The following is a 16,952-nucleotide window of genomic DNA, read 5'->3' on the forward strand; positions in this document are numbered from 1 at the left end:
GTTCTGGTGCTGGCCACCCGAGAGGAGGTTCTTCCTCACCTCCAATCTAACCCTGCTCTCCCTCAGCTTCAAGCCATTCCCCATTGTCCTGCCTCTAGACAGCCTGATGAAAAGTCCCTCTCCAGCCTTCCTGTAGGATCCCTTCAGCTATTGGAGGGCAGCTCTAAGGTATCCTCAAAGTCTTCTCCAGGCTGAATGCCCTTGGCTCCCTCAGCCTATCCTCACAGCAGAGATGCTCCAGTCCTTGAATAATCTTTGTGTCCTCCTCTGGACTCACTCCAACAGCTCTGTGCCCTTCTTACAATTTTGGTGATTTTATTTCTAGAAATACTTTCTAGTAACAAAGCCATTTGTGGTTATTGTACATGTCGAAATTTTTGCAAGCCTGAAAAATTCACAACTTGAATTCTCTCAAAATAATGGTAAAAGCAGCTTCCCTAGTTTATTAAATTCTTAAAACCCATGGCACTGTGAGCAGCTAGGATGCCTTATGTGTCATGTGTATTACTTACTAACAAGGGAGATCTGTGCTTGCTCAATTCACCTACATCATATCACTCTGTACAGCAGTAAGGTGTTCAGGACTTAACCTTTTCCTCTACTCCTTCATTTAAGTGGAAAGATGTTATTTTTTCTGCTAATATTGCAAATTATGGGTAGTAATCCTTTAAACATTACTAAAGAGATTAGAATACAAGCAGACACTTAGTAGTTAGCTCAAATATGATTTGACAGGTGGAGCAACCACAACTGGCAAATGATTTATTGAGTATATATTAGCATATAATGGACCTTCAGCTGGTTATAACAATTATAATAACTAGATATATTCTCTGTCAAGAATGCTCTTCAGCTGATCTTCCAAAATGATAAGGTTAAGCAACTCTTTCAGGAGGCAGAGTTTCCTAGGGCTTATGTATTTAGTCATGGTGCAAAAAAGCAGAGCTGAACTCACCAAGGGGTTAAATGCAAGTCTGTGACCTGCATAAATCTTGCTGCTTTAAACAAAAAGCCAAATTCCAAATTATCTCTCTGAAACTATTTTCTCAATTGCAGAAAATGTTTAATCTCAACAGTGCCCTTCAGACCAAATTCAGAAAATAAGTCACAATTATTTCTACTGTAGAGAGCTAAATGCTTTCAAAGAGCCCAGACATTGAAGTATGAAATGCAACTCAACAGGAAAACCAAAATGATCCTTCAGTTTCCCCAAAATTCATGCACCTCAACAATGCAATACTGCAATTATAAAGCCATTGGATATTGTTAATGTTGATCATTGATAATTTAGGCTCTAATTTGGCATGTCCAAGCTTCACCAGAGCTCCTTGGTTTGCTATGTTTGGGATGGTTTGTTTGCTATTTACAAAGCTCAGGGTAAAATATCCAGTTGAGATGCCAGTGTTACAAAATCAGCAAGGTCTGCTTTTGTCAAATCTTAAGCACTTTCTGTATTTTAATCTGCTTTTAATGTACAAATAATCATGATCAGCAAAACAGAGTGCCAAAGATAGTCTCATAAAACATCTTATCATAATATGTAAAAAAAAGTCCAAGTTTTTTTACCACTGTGAGCAGGCACTCTCAGGCATTTGATTATATTATAGACCATGTGGCTAGCAGAAAGCATCTTTATCCTGTTTAGAGCTCTAGGAGACAAAAAAAAAGGGGGGGGGGAAATCTACTTTGTGACCTGATGGGAATTTAATATCAGCCTAAGTAGGAGGATATATTAAATCACATCCTTGCTCATAGGTATGTCTACAAAGTAAACACTCTAAGATTCTTCTCCCTTTGCACAAAGCCTGGACACAAAGCAAACCTTCGACAAAATGCTGAGACCTTGCTCATGGGAAAATTTCTGTAAGATGCCACAGAAGATGCACCCAGGAAACATGGTGTCTAAGTGACTCTCTCAGCCTGTAGTCTGGAAGTTGAACATTGCACTTTCCATTCTATTTTATTTGGATGTACCAGGAGTATCTTGAGCTTTTATGTGTCTCTTTATTTTACCTCTCTGCACTCTTAAAAATAATGGGCTTTTAGAATCCCACTGCTACTAAAATTTATCTTTCACACATTCTTGCTCATTCCTTTTTAAAACACATGCATTTAGCAGATAACCTTTTCCATGATCAGACATCAGCAGCCAGTTACTAAGCCCCCAACCCCCCCTCCCAGCCCTGCCTATTAGAGTTTACTTTGTTAGAGAAAGGGCACATACACAGTTAGATGCTGCTTGTTGTCTCCCTATTACCAGACTCCCCATTAAGTATTTTTCTGCAGTGCTGTGTGGTAGGCATGTGTGTCCTCCTCATGCTGCTGAATTAAAATTCCACTTTCAGTGAGTAAGATTAATTGTCCATTTAACCAAAGCTGGATTCATTCTCTTATTGAGGCAAAGGGAGGGGGGAGAGGGGGATGCTGGAGGGCTGAAGGTGGGAAAAGCAAGAGGCAGAGTGCCAGCTAGGCTGCAGTATTCAGTTACATGTGAAATGATTTGTAATTCTGAGTAATCACTTAGGACAAGCCCTTGCACCATTTTATCTATACATGACTCTAGGCCAAAGTCAATACTCATAGTAAAATAATGAGATGAAGCTAACTGAGCCCTTTTATTAATGCTCCAAGGAGCAAATCTGATGCTTGAGCTTCTCCCATGGAAAGTATTCACTTCTTCCTAAAAGTGAACAAGTGGGTCATGATGCCCAGCAGTAAGCAGGGCCTTTGCCTCCAAAAACAACCATGGAAACGTTTCCTGTCTTATTTGTGCACCATCTCATGCATTGCCCACTTGCAGGTGGAGGCATATGAATTTTGCATTACCTGTAGGCTCATTAGAGAAATCTATCTCTCTCCTAATAGTTCTCCTGACTTGGAGAGAGGGGAAAGAAAAACAAAAACAAACCCACACACAATGAAAAGCCAATAAACCCAAAGGAAAAAAAAACAAAACCCAACAGTTCGCTGTGTGAGATATGTTTTGTTTTTAATTCTAACAACTATCAACACCTTGGAACAATTCAACTCCCTCTAATGTGAGGTGTCTCTGCCCATGGCAGGGACTGGATGATCTTTGAGGTCTCTTCTACCCCTAACAATTCTATGATTCTCTGTAACCTAGCTACAGTCTACTCCACTTCTAATTAAAACCTTGCTTAATTAAGCAGCAGTAAAAATTACTTCATATTGTTTGGGATGCCCTTTGTATTGAATTTAATGGTGCACTTATTTGACATATATATTAATTTTTAGAATAATTTGATCAGAGTTGTTGTCCCTCTATGTACAGCTTTATTTTGATGCTGCATATTATAGAAGATTATCAAATCATAAAATCATAGAATTGGGTTGGAAGAGAGCTCCAAAGGTCATCTAGTCCAACCCCCCTTCAGTAAGCAGAGACCTCCTCCACTAGATTAGGTTGCTTAGAGCCTTGTCAAGGCTGACCTTGAATATCTCCAGGAATGAGGCCTCCGCTACCACCCTGGGTAACCCATGCCAGTCTTCCACCACCTTCATGGTAAAAAGCTTATCAAGTTATTTCATAGTGTGATAGGATGTTAGTTCTTCACAGAGAGAGTGATTTGTCATTGGAATGGGCTGCCTAAGGAGGTGGTGGAGTTGCCATCCCTGGAGGTGTTCAAGAAAAGACTGGGTGAGGCACTTGACTGAATAGAGCTGGGTGATAGGTTGGACTGGATGATCTTGGAGGTCTCTTCCAACCTGGTTGATTCTATGATTCAAATGAAGGATATATTGTCTAGACAAGCATGATATACTCAATACGCACACTCTACTTCAAGGAAACAAATGAGCACTGTTTAAAACTTACTCATTTTTTAGCTTGTTAGAATAATAGAAAGAAAAATGTAAAAGCAGAAGAGAACAATATAATTTTTGGAAAGTGGAGAGAACAAGGCTTGCAAGAAAGGAGCCAACATGTATCACAAAAATTTATCATATAGCAAAGCAAAAAAAACTCCCACAAAACCAAACTGCAAAGTCTTGCACAGGAAGCCACAGCCTTTTGATTATCTGAGTTGCCCCTTGAAGTGCTTTATAATGCCTCATAAGGATGAATAAGTTTGTGGGCCCTTATATCCAGGTAAAACCTTCTTTACCATGAGGGTAGTAAAACATTGGCACAGGTTGCCCTGGGAGTAGTTGAGGCCCCATCCCTGTAGATATCCAAGGCGACCCTCAACAGGGCAACCTGATCTAGTTGAGGATGTCCCTGCTGACTGCAGAGGGGGTTGGACTAGAAAACCTTTGGAGGTCCATTCTATGAGAACACTAAAAATCAGACAAAAAATTGATGGTTAGAGATGAGAAATCTGTAAGTGTATCTTCTATCTTGATAACCTGAATTTTACCACTGAAATACCTTTCTATCTTTATATCTCAGTAAATCTCCTTTCCCAAGTCTGAAACATAGGATTCCCTGCATAACAGTGACTGAGGAAGGAATGACTAATGAGATTCTCAGTACCTAAGTAGAACTGAGAAGGAGTTGGTAAATAAAGACATAACCAAAAACCTGTCTTTACAAACTCTGTATGGTAAACTAAAATGATTGAATAATTTGACCAGAAAGTCACATTTAAGTTTGGGAAACTGTTGGTAGTGGCCTGGCTTTAGAAAGCTTGTTTGTAAAATCCTTGTAGACTACTAATCACCATATGAGCCTCCAACAAATGGGTTAAAACTCACAGAAAGGTACAACCTAGTGCCTAAAAATGCAACTCTTAATTTCATCTTCTTCCTGGTAAGAAACTTAAAAACAACACTGCCTTGGTGTGAAAACATCTATGTGGGGCAAATGCATCTAGGTCATGCAGAAAGCAGTATGTTGCCATAGCTATCATTAGTGTAATACACTTCACAGCAAGTCCTACTGTGAGCTAAATTCAGGCCCAGTGGGTGCTGCACTATTGACTTCAATGAAGCTGCACCTGCTTATGCCCTCTCTGAATTGGTCCTTGTGTGTACAATAAGAATAGTATTTCAATCACTGCCCTTCACTGAACACTATTTCAGCAGCCTCCCAGTGTGAATTCCTGCTATAAAATATCTGCTGTTCTGTAGCTGGCTATTCCTTCCCAGCCTGCTTGCCCTCCCCTCCATCATCCTCAGAGCAGCCCTCCACCACGTTACAAACTGCTGCTGGCAGTGCTGATCCAGTCACTGAGGCAGACAAAAGTCACATCTAACACGAATAATGTTTATCTCATGCCTTAGAAAGATATCTTGGCTGCTGTAATGAAGTTTGGTCACTTCCAAAGAGTTCTAGGGGGCATACATTGCCATTTTTCCAATGTACAGGCCAGCACCTGTCTATCCAAAAATGTACAAGAATTTTGCAATTTTCATTTTGAGGAAAAGAAATTCTTCCATATGCTTCATCTGTATATATATATATATATGTATATGTTTTTCCACCTGCTACACAAGGTGATCCCAACACTCACCCATTCTTCTGTATCTGTATTTGATACCTGTAGCTGTCTTCCCAAGTATAATCTTCCTCCTGTTTTTCTCTTTCAACCTTGTGTTCCTTAGTCACAGAACTGCAGAATTAACGAGGCTGGAACAGACATCTGAGACTGCCAAACCCAGCCTATGACCTAACACCACCACACGGACTAGACCATGTACCTAAGTGTCACAGTCAATCTTCCCTTAAACATCTCCAAGGACAGTGACTCCACCACATCCCTGGTCAGTTCATTCCAGTGTCTAATTACCCTTTCCATGAGGAAGTGCTTCCTAACATCCAGCCTAGACCTTTTCATCAGTTCTGCTTGATCTTGCTCTGGACTTGATCTCTGGTTCTGAACAGTTCCTCTAACCTTCCCCTTCAAAGATTTGTGGTGTTTTGCTTCCTAGCATCTCATTCATATGAAGGAAAACTAATCTTTGGAGAAACAAGGGTGTGTTTCATTTTGAGATGCCTTCCTGAACATAGGTTTGCTTGAGGGAAATAAAAATGCATCATCTTCTTTTACACACCAATGGAAAAAGCTTCACCACTTCCTGGTGTGCATATGATATTCCCAAAGGACAATGGTAGAATGAGCATGGGACAATGCCCACACAAGGCTCATGCACTGTCTGGGACTATGATACAACACGGTAAATGCTCCATTCCTCTTCTTGGCAGGAGGAAGTCTCTCTGTAACCTTCCTGTAGTATCTCTTCAGGTATTGGAAAGCAGCTATAAGGTCTCCCCAGAGCCTTCTCCAGGCTGAACAACCCCAGCTCCCTCAGCCTATCATCACGACAGAGGTGTTCTAGCCCTTGGATCACCTTTATGGCCTCTCTGGACTCACTCAAACAGTGCTGTGTCCTTCTCATGACAGGGACACCAAAACTGGAGGCAGTATTTAAGGTGAGGTCTTACAAGAGCTGAGTAAAATAGCAGAATTCCCTCTCCTGCCCTGCTGCCCACACTCCTCTTAATGCAGTTTACCATACATGAGCCCTCTGAAGGAGCTTTACTGCACTGAATGTTCTACCTAAGGATCAGGAACAATACTTAAGATCTTGGAAAGTGCCCAAAAATGAACACTAGTAACAGACCTCATTATCATGCCTAAGTGACTGTTTCATCTAAATTGCAGAGCATAAAGATGCACACACATGTGATTACTCCGTGATTTTTGAACCCTCCACTTGTCTGCATCTGAAAAGCAAGGAAACTGATTCTTTAGTGTGTATATTTTTTAACTTATGTTTTTAAAAATAGTTTTAGGAAGCTTCTTATACATTTAGGAAGTGTTTTTAGAGCTCTTGGAACAGAGCTCTGTTCCATTTCTGGAAGCTGCACATGTTCTCTAATCTGCTAACCTCCGAAACCCTGTTTTTCAGCTGAGTGAAACAAGGTATCTCCTACAGCACCTGAGCTACAGCATCTGAGGAACAAATATGACGACTTACAGCTCTGAAGTTACCTTGGAGCAACACTACCTCACTTATGTGCTTTTAGGGAGCATTTAGTTTTTATTGAGCTGAAATCTGTAAGACAGAGAAGTATTTGAAACAAAACCTAAGCCAGTGCTTGGTTTAGCTGCTGACAGGCAGATGAACATCTATAAAAACTTTACACTGAAGGTTATCAGCTGAGGACTGACTGTCAGAATCTGTCATTGTGGTATGACATCACAGTAATTCTGAGTCTTGCCTTGAATTGACTTTTCCTCAACTATTTATTTCTTACAATAGAATCCCGCTGCTTTGCAATTTATGGGAGGAAAACCACGAGCCAGTGGATTGCCCTCTTATGAGGCTACATACTTAAAAGATACATAAGTAAAAGCTATGAGGTCTTTCCCAGATGATTACTTGTACAAGCCTGACAGTTCTAATGTTACTCAGCAGACAATCCCAAATTGGGAAAATGTAAATAATCATATATCCCAATATTAAGATGGTTTATCTGTTGGGTCACCTTGGCAACACAGAGGGATGGAAGGGGCACATAAAAAGACTCCACTTCTCAAGAAATATTTATCATACAATGGTTTGCATTTACAATTTAGTACAATATTTTGCTAAATTGAGATTGGGCAATGCTGTTTAACTTAGCTTACAAAACACCCTACTGAATATTACTTCCTTTGTGAGCAATAAGATTAATAGCTTACAAAAAGATAACTTGCCAGCATTTACACCCAGTAGAAGTTTAAGTCCTGATGAAAGTTGTCTACTAGATATGACAAGTTAAATGCTTGCAATCTTCATGTATGGCTTCTATTTTCACTACTATGACTATTCTCAAAATAAGAAATGAAAGTCTGGAAACTATTAACTTGAAAAGGAACAGTTGAAAGTGTTTGATCCTCCTTTGATGAAGTGTGAACACTACAGCTCCTTCCTGGAGGTGTAATTGTGTTCTCCTTCCCAAAAGAAAGAGAGGGGAGGGAGAGAAAGTAGGATGAGCCTTGTGTACCTTGAGTAAAGCTATGACTCACGATCAGTTTAAGTTATCAGTAGATGTATTCGTAATTTGATTTTACATGAATGCTGTCAATACTACATAATCTTTATCAAAGAATACTTAGTAATTCTGTGACTCTCAGAGTTGTTCAGTGCATCTACATTTTCCTTAGAATGACTGAAAAAAAATCCACAAAAACTAAATCAAAACAAACAAAACCCCCCAAATAAAAGCACCACAGCACACACAAAAAAAACCACAATTCCAAAGTATTTTTCAAAATATGAAAGAAATCCACACTTTTAAGAGCCAACAATCAGAAGGTGTGCTTATAAAGATATTTCCCCTCCCCACCTTGTCTTTAGAGCTTGAATGAAAACCCAAAAGAACATGGAAGTTAACACTGTCTTCCACCAGCATCAATTACGAACAACTCAAACATAAGTCAACATGACAAACATTCCATTGATGTTGCTCTGAGTGCAATTGTTAGCATCTAAAAGTTCTAAAACTCAAAGATGTTGCATGAGAAAATTGTTCCAAGCTGGTAGGTAACAGGTCTGTGCTTTTATAGGCCCAGGTCAGGCTTGAACACAGCTTTACTGCAGCTGAAGAAACCAAAATGTAATTGCACCTTACTCTGCATCATAAACCAGTTTTACCCTTGATATAAGAGTACCACAGGCAACAAGGTAAAGAGATGCTCTAGCGAGCAGGCTGCTAGTACAAAGTTATTCTGGAAAACAAAGAAAGACACACCAGAACTATACCTTTAGAGGGAGTTTCTGATGAAGAAGAGTTTTGCATCATGCAGCTGTGATGATTTTGATCTAGCACATGATGTCCTGGCATTATCACCTGTGTGAATAAAATAAAGACCGTCAGCCTAATCCTAAAAACTTTATATTCCTTGTAGAAAAGGCAAGTGGAAAAGAAAATCAAGACAGGCAAGAGGAAGTGTGTTGTTTAGACAATACAATAGATTAATGACCAAGTAAGTAAACTAATGATAGAGTAAGTAACATAACACAAGTCTCCAGCTTGCCGAGTTAGTCACTCATCAGCTCCTGCATGCAGCGCAATGTCCTAAAGCAAAGTGTACGACAAATGCTATGAATCAGTTCAGGAACAATTTTTCTCCTCCTTACTCAATTCCTTCTGTATTTTCATAAGTGGAGATAGGGAGCACCAGATCCAGAGCTTTGAACTGTTTCAGCTCATAGCATCTACATCTAGAGTGCAAGAAATCTCTGCTCTGAACACTTTTAATAGTTCCCTGGACAAAACAGAGAACGAATGCAAAATAGTCAGGTCAGCTCCACATCACCTCAAGATTCTCTTATGCTACTAAAATCTAATTTTAAATTTATAGTACATTTTTTAAGTGTCTTTAAAATGCAAGGATGTTTATTTTACAGGATTGTTGTACTCTCCTATCAGTCTTAGCATCTCTGAGGAGGAGTGATTGATAACGATGCTAAAAATCACAGCTGTGCAATAATTCTCTCTTTTCGATATGTGAAGTGGTAACGTTTTGGATATCAGAAAGTTAAAGCTCATCCTGGATATTAAAGGTGCATCTCAGGCATCATTGTGCTGAGCTTCATTATCAGTGAAGCTGGAACCCTTCCACAGAAAATTACAACATTTTAAGCTTATAGAATAGGACTTTGCCTGCAGAGTATTATCTGACATGGAAATTTTGCATATATTTAGTCTATACAGACACATACACATATATATGTGTGTGTGTATATATATATGCACACACATAATATACATATTAATTTGGATTAATTGCCTGCTGGAGTTATTTGAAGATAAGGAAAAAAACATGATTTTTTTTTGTCTGTAGCCATACCAGACATACTATTTTAATTTTAATCATGTGGATTCTGAAGTGAAATGTGCTTCTAGGTTCACCCCGGGCTCTCCCCGGTGACAAATAATATAAGTTTCCAAATGTGTTTTGACCCTTATAGGCTAAAGGCCAAACCTTCAAAGAAGGGCTTCTAAAAACTCTTGGAAAGGAAGCAGTTTACCACAGTGCCACAACTCATAGTTCAGGTCTGTGTGAACACCTTTGACAGGAGACGATAGCTAAACAAAAACAGAGTATGAAAAAGATCTCTGTAAAAAATCCTTCTAGGAAATGCTCTGAAATAACTTCCCTCACAAAATCAGATCAAGCTAATCAGAATCAGTTGACAAAATCCATTTTTGAATCAGCTGCTCTCCTCCCCCACAATAAAAAGCAATCTCAGGGCACAGCACAGCAATCAGTGGTGCTTCTCTGTGAGGCTTGGGAACAGGGAAGGTGTTCTAAGCACAGCCACACAAAGTGTTTTTCAGACACCATCACAGAGTAACAAAGGGGCAGAAGCGACAGTAGAAGATTCAAAAGTGTTGGCTATTCCCCAAAGTTCTGCCTCAGAGTTAACTGCAAGGTGAAGCAGTTTTCTACTACTGAAGGGTGAACTGAGTTAGCTATTGTTATTCAGTAATTTTATTCCAATAGCACCTGGGAGTGAGAAGCCCAAATATGATGAGGTGCCAACAATTCATATTAGGAGATCCTTCAAGAAATTATAGTCTAAAGAGTATATGCCTGGCATGGATGTTTTACATCACATAGTCCAAACACTTGATACAAAAACTGTTGGGTACCAGAGACCCATTCAGAAATAAACTCAGCTAGAAAGGGAATTCCCATTATAGATCACAGAATCATAGAACATTAGAGGTTGGAAGGGACCTTCAGAGGTCGAGTCCAACCCCCTCTGCCAAGCAGGGTCCCCTAGGGTAGTTTGCACAGGAATGCATCCAGGCGGGTTTTGAAAGTCTCCAGAGAAGGAGACTCCACAACCTCTCTGGGCAGCCTGTTCCAGGGCTCTGTCACCTTCACTGTAAAGAAGTTTCTCCTCATGTTGAGATGAAAACTTCTATGTTCCAATTGTAACCATTGTTCCTTGTCTTATTACTGTGCATCACCAAAAAGAGATTGGCCTCCTCCACTTGATGCCCATCCCTCAGACATTTATAGGCATTGATCAGATCTCCTCTGAAGTCTTCTTTCTCCAGTCTAAACAGCCCCAGGGCTCTCATTGTCTCAAGATCAGAAGTAGTAATCACAAAAAGATGGTTTCTCTAATTTTGAACTTCTGAGAGTGAATTTAATGTTCATGTACAAATATTTCTCAGATTTACTATCAATTGCCAATAACCAAGCTCAAACAATTCAAAAATCAGCACGATTTTAATGTGCTTAGCTAGCACTTTTGGAAGGAAAAAAACAAAAACAGCTGAGTTTGGCAGAGAGGCATCTTGCAGGAACAGATTTCATATGGAATTAGATAATTCCTACTGTCAGTAAGTATTGCTTTCCTCATGGAATTTCAGTGCCAGAAAAAAAAATATAATTAAAACAGTTGGAGAATTTAAAGTTTGTTAGGCCTTAAGAATTGATTCCATAACATTTACACTTTATATTTAGGGTTGTTTGAGTTTCCAAGAACTTTTGAAGAGGCCTTCTATGGTCTCAGGAGTCAAAATAAAATGAAAGAAACTACGATGATCAATAAGCACATGAAATTATTTTAGCTTTGATTTAATTGGACAATGATGCACCTTCATTTTCACCTTGCTCTACTGCTGGCTGCAGTAATCCTTCTGCAGAAAAGTGTGCTCATAGTGAAAGGAGGATGACAACCTGGACAGGAGAGAGAGGAGGTTTGTAGTGTATTTAATACTACACAGTTGTCTGTGGAATTGTATCCTAATTTTCTTCAGAACTGAAAGGTCCCAGGTATAAACTGTAAACATAGATGCAAGGATATAAACTCTTTTTTAGGCAGGCCTGAATTTCAACCAATTAGAAAGCCCAGTTTTTTAGAAGAATAAGCTTTAGCTGCATCTGCCAGAAACAAACAGTAGAAAAACTATTCAAAAATGGAGAAATCCTCTATTTAGCACTGGGAATGAGCTTAAGTCCTGCTGTGGAAGTTCAGCCTAAGATCGTTTGGCCCAAATCAGAGTACTGTCACCTGTGCCCATTGCAGAAACCAGCCCCTAAAAAGACTTGTTTGCCACATAACCAGATTCTGAATATTTTGTGTGATAGCAGGTCATTAAGGGATCATTTGGGAAAGAGGGGATTTGCATGCAGCCAGATGAAGTGAGTATCCTGTTTGTAGCTTGCATCTATTAAAATGCACTTTTGTAGCCTCTCCCATGTCAGTTTTCTCAAAGGAGTGAAGACTTTCTGTGTTTAACAGCTACTGTTTTAGTTTTCAAAATGCAAGCAGGAAATGTAAGCAGAACTCAAGGCTTAGTGCTAAGCTTCAGCCTTTAGTTTATTGGTCGAGGAATCAATCCTGAAGGAGGCTGAACCTTCTGGCATTGATTCAGAACAACCACATGTCAAATTTAACACAAGGGGCTTTGCCCTATGATTAGAGCTAAGCATGTGTTTATGCATTTTCCTGGCCTTCAGCAAGGGTGCTCAGCACTTGGCAGGACTATGTCTTAAAAAAAAAAAAAAGCAGCAGTATCTGAACTCAAAGTGAAACGTGACCCATTGCTCTTAAATCACTTTCCACACATGCTGTATGGTAATACAGGGTAGCCAGCTCAGGCCTTATCATCCTCATGCCTTTCTTGGTCTCCTGTGTTGAAGGGAAAGGAAAGTAATTGAAAATATTTGGTGCATTCTGCCTACATTCCACTTCCTGATATCCATAGGATATCATTCAGAATAAAAATGTGATGACCAGGCTAAACCCCACTGGTTTCTCTGTAGTCTTTGCAGTGAAATCTCCAGGTGTGAGCACAGACCCAACCTGCCATAAAGTGTCAATACTCCTGCACTTTACATTACTTTGAATGTTAGGAGCACAGGCTTGGACAATATTTTGAATTTTCACCCAGAGCAGTGGAGTAGCAAAACTTATTACTGAATGTAAGAGCACTCTCAGGCTTAGCAGGAAGGTTAAGCCCTAGCAGCTGAAAACAAAAGGACAGTATTTAAGGTCAGTTCTGACAATTTCACAGGGGTTTGACGCAAGAATATATTCCATTCTATAACAAACTTTCATTTAAGGACAGTGCTTTTCAAGACCAAATTATCCGAGTGAAGTTTCATTGCAATGTATCCGAGACACAGAGATAACACAGCAGTGGGTAAGTGGCAGTTAGCTAGCCTGAATGTAGGCTTTGATTTAATCTCTTAAGCCTGGTTAAAGTTTTAGCATTACCCAGAGCCCACTATATTAAGAAATACAGTTGTTAGGGTTTCCCTCCAGTTCTGCTTTCCCTCTGAAGCTAACATTACATTAATCAGCTAAATTAACTTGGGAGAGGGGGGAAAAAAAATAAATGGCAAGAACAGCATTTCCAGACGTAGGCATCCATTTCTTAATACACATTGCCACCTGGGGAAACCTGGAGATATAGTATTTGCACTGAAATCTAGCATGCTAATTCTAAACTTCAGGGTTAAAACTTGTTATTTCCAAGCCATTATTGATGTGCATTGTTATTTATTTTCTTAATGTTGTGACATTTAAGTTTTCCACAGAAACAGGCATTTTTTAACTTGATGGAGAGAGTGAATGTACTGGAGAGCAGATAAATTAACTAAGCTAATTAGAAGACAAACATTAGGCATTTCTTTAACAAATTATTTGCATGTATAACAATATTTATAACATATAGACCAATTCATCTGTGAGTCATTCAGGAGCACTTAAGGACTTCTGAAATGGAAATCTTGATTTCAGGATAGACTGTCAAAAGAGTTTGAGCGAGTTCCTGTGGAAATTGCAGCAAGATCTTAAAGTCAGAAAAGGCTTCTGAAAATTAAAGAGCTGCTGACACCTCATGGTAAACTTTAAAATCCATTCTCACCAAGCATAGCTCTGTTTCTCTATTATTTGCCTTGTTTTCTTTACAGTAAAGAACACTGGTTTGAAAACAGCATCTTTGCTTACTGAGCCCTTATTTTGCAATAGCAGCTGGGCTAAGATAAATTTGATGGCAGTTCCAAGGGAACATTTTAAATTCAGGTAAGCAAAAACTATGAGGGGAAAACAAACTTTTTAGAAGGAAATGTTTTACTTCTATGGGTTTCCAGGACGCAAAGAGACAGAGACAAAACTGTTTTCATACACAAATAGAAAGATTTTCTGTTCCATCAATTGGTCCACACTTGTCATTAAAAGACAGGTGCTGCTAGTAAAACACAATCTTACACTCCTCTCAGTATTATAATCCTCTCATTAGGAGTTATTATCTGAGCTATTCCATATCATACAAAGCTGACATCTCGTGTAAAATGTTGTCAGTAAATTACATTCACTTTTTAACACCTCAAAGCTGCTGAAAACTTTTAAAGCTGTGGAGCACAAACCAAAAAAAGGTATTTTTGCAGTGATTCTGATATTTTCTATCCTCCTCCATCACACCCTTTTTTTGTGATGTGAAGTTATCTTATGCTCTCTCTGATGATGTTTCCTGACAGAAACACCTTTCAATCTGACAAGGACTAAGCTGTGCTGGAATGCAAGACAAAAATACAAAACAGGAAAAAAGAAAACAAAAGAATCCCAAAACAGGAACTTAAAATGCTGGGACAGTTACTCTTCCAGCACAAATAACAGCTGGGAGTTAAAATGTAACATTTTTGACAACAAATCACAATGGCACCAAATTATCATGGCATAATTTTGGAAATCAATGGCTAAGTTTCTTCAGTAACGTGTGCCTGAGAAGGCAGCAGATTCTACACACACTCAGGCATTGGGGTCAGTCACATCTTCACTCCCTGTAGGAAATGCATCACTTATATCACTTCCCCACCAGCTGGTTTACTCTTGCCATAGGTCCAGGTGCAGATATTTAAGGTAATCACAGGGTTACATAAAATTCTCCTGACATTCACTCCTGCAGCACTTTTTTCTAAGTCTTGTGGCTATTTGAGAAACTGATTCTGAATGAACCCTACCTGCAAAATGCAGACAACATAGATAGAGCACACCCTTAAACAAGACGTTTTCCTTGAAAAATAAGTTGTTGTTTTTTCAACAGTATTCAGTTAAGCTGGCTGCTTAGTGTAAATCAGTTTACCATTGCCTAATGTAACAAATTAGCTTGTTACATCAGGAAAGACTTCAGAAAATAAGAGCTGTTGTGTTCAAATATACTTCAGATGAATCTCTCTAACTGTGGAATGTATCCAAGGACAATGCATCTAGAAACTGTAGACCACAGTTTGTGTATGTAACCTGAAAACCCAGCTCAGAATTTCCCTGGGAGAAATCCAGAGCCTGTTAATATACTCTCAGACCACAAAATGTGGTGACACTTTAGCAACCGCATAGCCCCTTTTCTTTGACTCACCTTACTGCATCCAGTTCCAGTGTCCCCATCATAAGAAGTACACAGAGTTGTTGGAGTGAGTCCCAAGGAGGACTGCAAAGATGATCCAAGGGCTGGAGCAGCTCTGCTGTGAGAATAGGCTGGGGGTGTTCAGCATGGAGAAGACTTCAAGGAGACCTTAAAGCTGTCTTCTGATACCTAAAGAGATCCTACAGGATGGCTACAGAGGGACTTTTCATAGAGTGTCTAGAGATAGAACAAAAGCAAATGGTTTGAAGCTCCGAGAGAAGTTCTTCTGTGAGAGGGTGGCAAAACTGGAATAAACTGCCCAGGGAAGCTGTGGACACCTCCCCTCTGCAGGTGTTTGAATTTGTGAGAGTCTCCCTCTTGCAGGTGTTTGAGTTTGTGGGTGCCTCTATCTTGCAGGTGTTTAAGATCAGGCTGGATGAGGCCGTGAGCAGCTGAGGCTAGTTAAGAGTCATTCCTGCCTGTGATGGGGAGGTTAGAGCAGATGGTCTCTGAGGTCCCTTCCAACCTAAGATAGTCTCTGATTGTCAGTATTATTATTTATGTGCTGTAGTGCCTGAGCACATTTGTCATGAGCAAGCACCACGGTGTAGTAGAAATATCCACAAATAAAAGACCATTGCTTCTTAGGAAGCTTCTAGGTTTGAAAGTGAGAAACTATGTCGTGTGGGAAAGTCTTCATTGCATACATTGCAGTCTCAGAAGAGACGGCCTGATTAACAGCAAAGTCCTGCTACTTTTTGAGCTCACATATGCTGTAGTACATTCTCAAGGGGGGGGTTTCACCTGCACTGTATTTCCCAACGCCAGTAGCTTTCTAGTGTGTCATCACAAACTATGAATTATTGCTCCCTTTTCCTTTTTACTGCCTGCATTAAACAAACTATGGATTATTTCTTACTTTTCCTTTTTTGGCCTGCGTTAAACTTGGCAGGAATTCACTCTCTTTGGAAAGAAGGTGAAGTAACCACAGCTTTTCAATGCAAGGATAATAATTTCCCACTGTTTGTCAACCCTAAAAGGCATTTACAAAAGAGTTTAAGCTGTGCTTCAAATGCATTCTGTGAAATGTGCTTGCATCTCCTGTTGCTTTCCCTGTATTGATGCAATTGTCAGACATTACTAATCCTAGCATGAGGAAGTTAGAGGTAAACCAATGTTTCAACTCTTCCAGTAACTGCTAAAAGTTATTGTCTAAAGTATACTTCACTTTGCAATCTGCATATTAGAGCACTACTTGTCTCCTGTGTGTGGAGAACATACTGTGGATACACAGTACTTTATTTACAAATAAAATGAAGTACAGCAACAGGTAAAGGATTCTGTGTATAATGCAGATCAGTTTAAACCTGCCTTTCAGACCAATTTTCTTTACACAAATTCTGATTAAAAACCAAAACCAACCAAACAAAATAACCCAAACACACATAGAAAGTAAAAATAATTTAAAAATGCTTCACAATGAAGCTCTGTAAAAATACTTTTTAATGCTCTCTATGTCACTTAAGCATATTTTCCTTAGCAGCACATATGAATATTCAACATTAATATTCCAGTGTCTACACTGGAAATAGTGGGAGAATGTGAATGTTGATTTTTTTTGTGCAATACC

The 16,952-nt window shown here is 39.4% G+C and overlaps 1 long non-coding RNA gene across 1 annotated transcript in view; it reads right to left on the bottom strand.

The window, feature by feature from the left end:
• LOC135180762 (uncharacterized) overlaps positions 1-15,454 on the bottom strand; it is a 30,360-nt gene extending 14,906 nt beyond the window's left edge. The window contains exons 1-2 of the long non-coding RNA XR_010304554.1: positions 15,335-15,454; positions 8,710-8,797 (exon numbers count right to left, since the gene is read on the bottom strand). This is a non-coding gene — a long non-coding RNA (uncharacterized LOC135180762). The remainder of the gene's footprint in view (positions 1-8,709; positions 8,798-15,334) is intronic.
• Between the last annotated feature and the right edge of the window lie 1,498 nt (positions 15,455-16,952).

The sequence above is a fragment of the Pogoniulus pusillus genome, chromosome 1 (assembly GCF_015220805.1).
Source record: "Pogoniulus pusillus isolate bPogPus1 chromosome 1, bPogPus1.pri, whole genome shotgun sequence".
Taxonomy (NCBI): Eukaryota; Metazoa; Chordata; class Aves; order Piciformes; family Lybiidae; genus Pogoniulus; species Pogoniulus pusillus.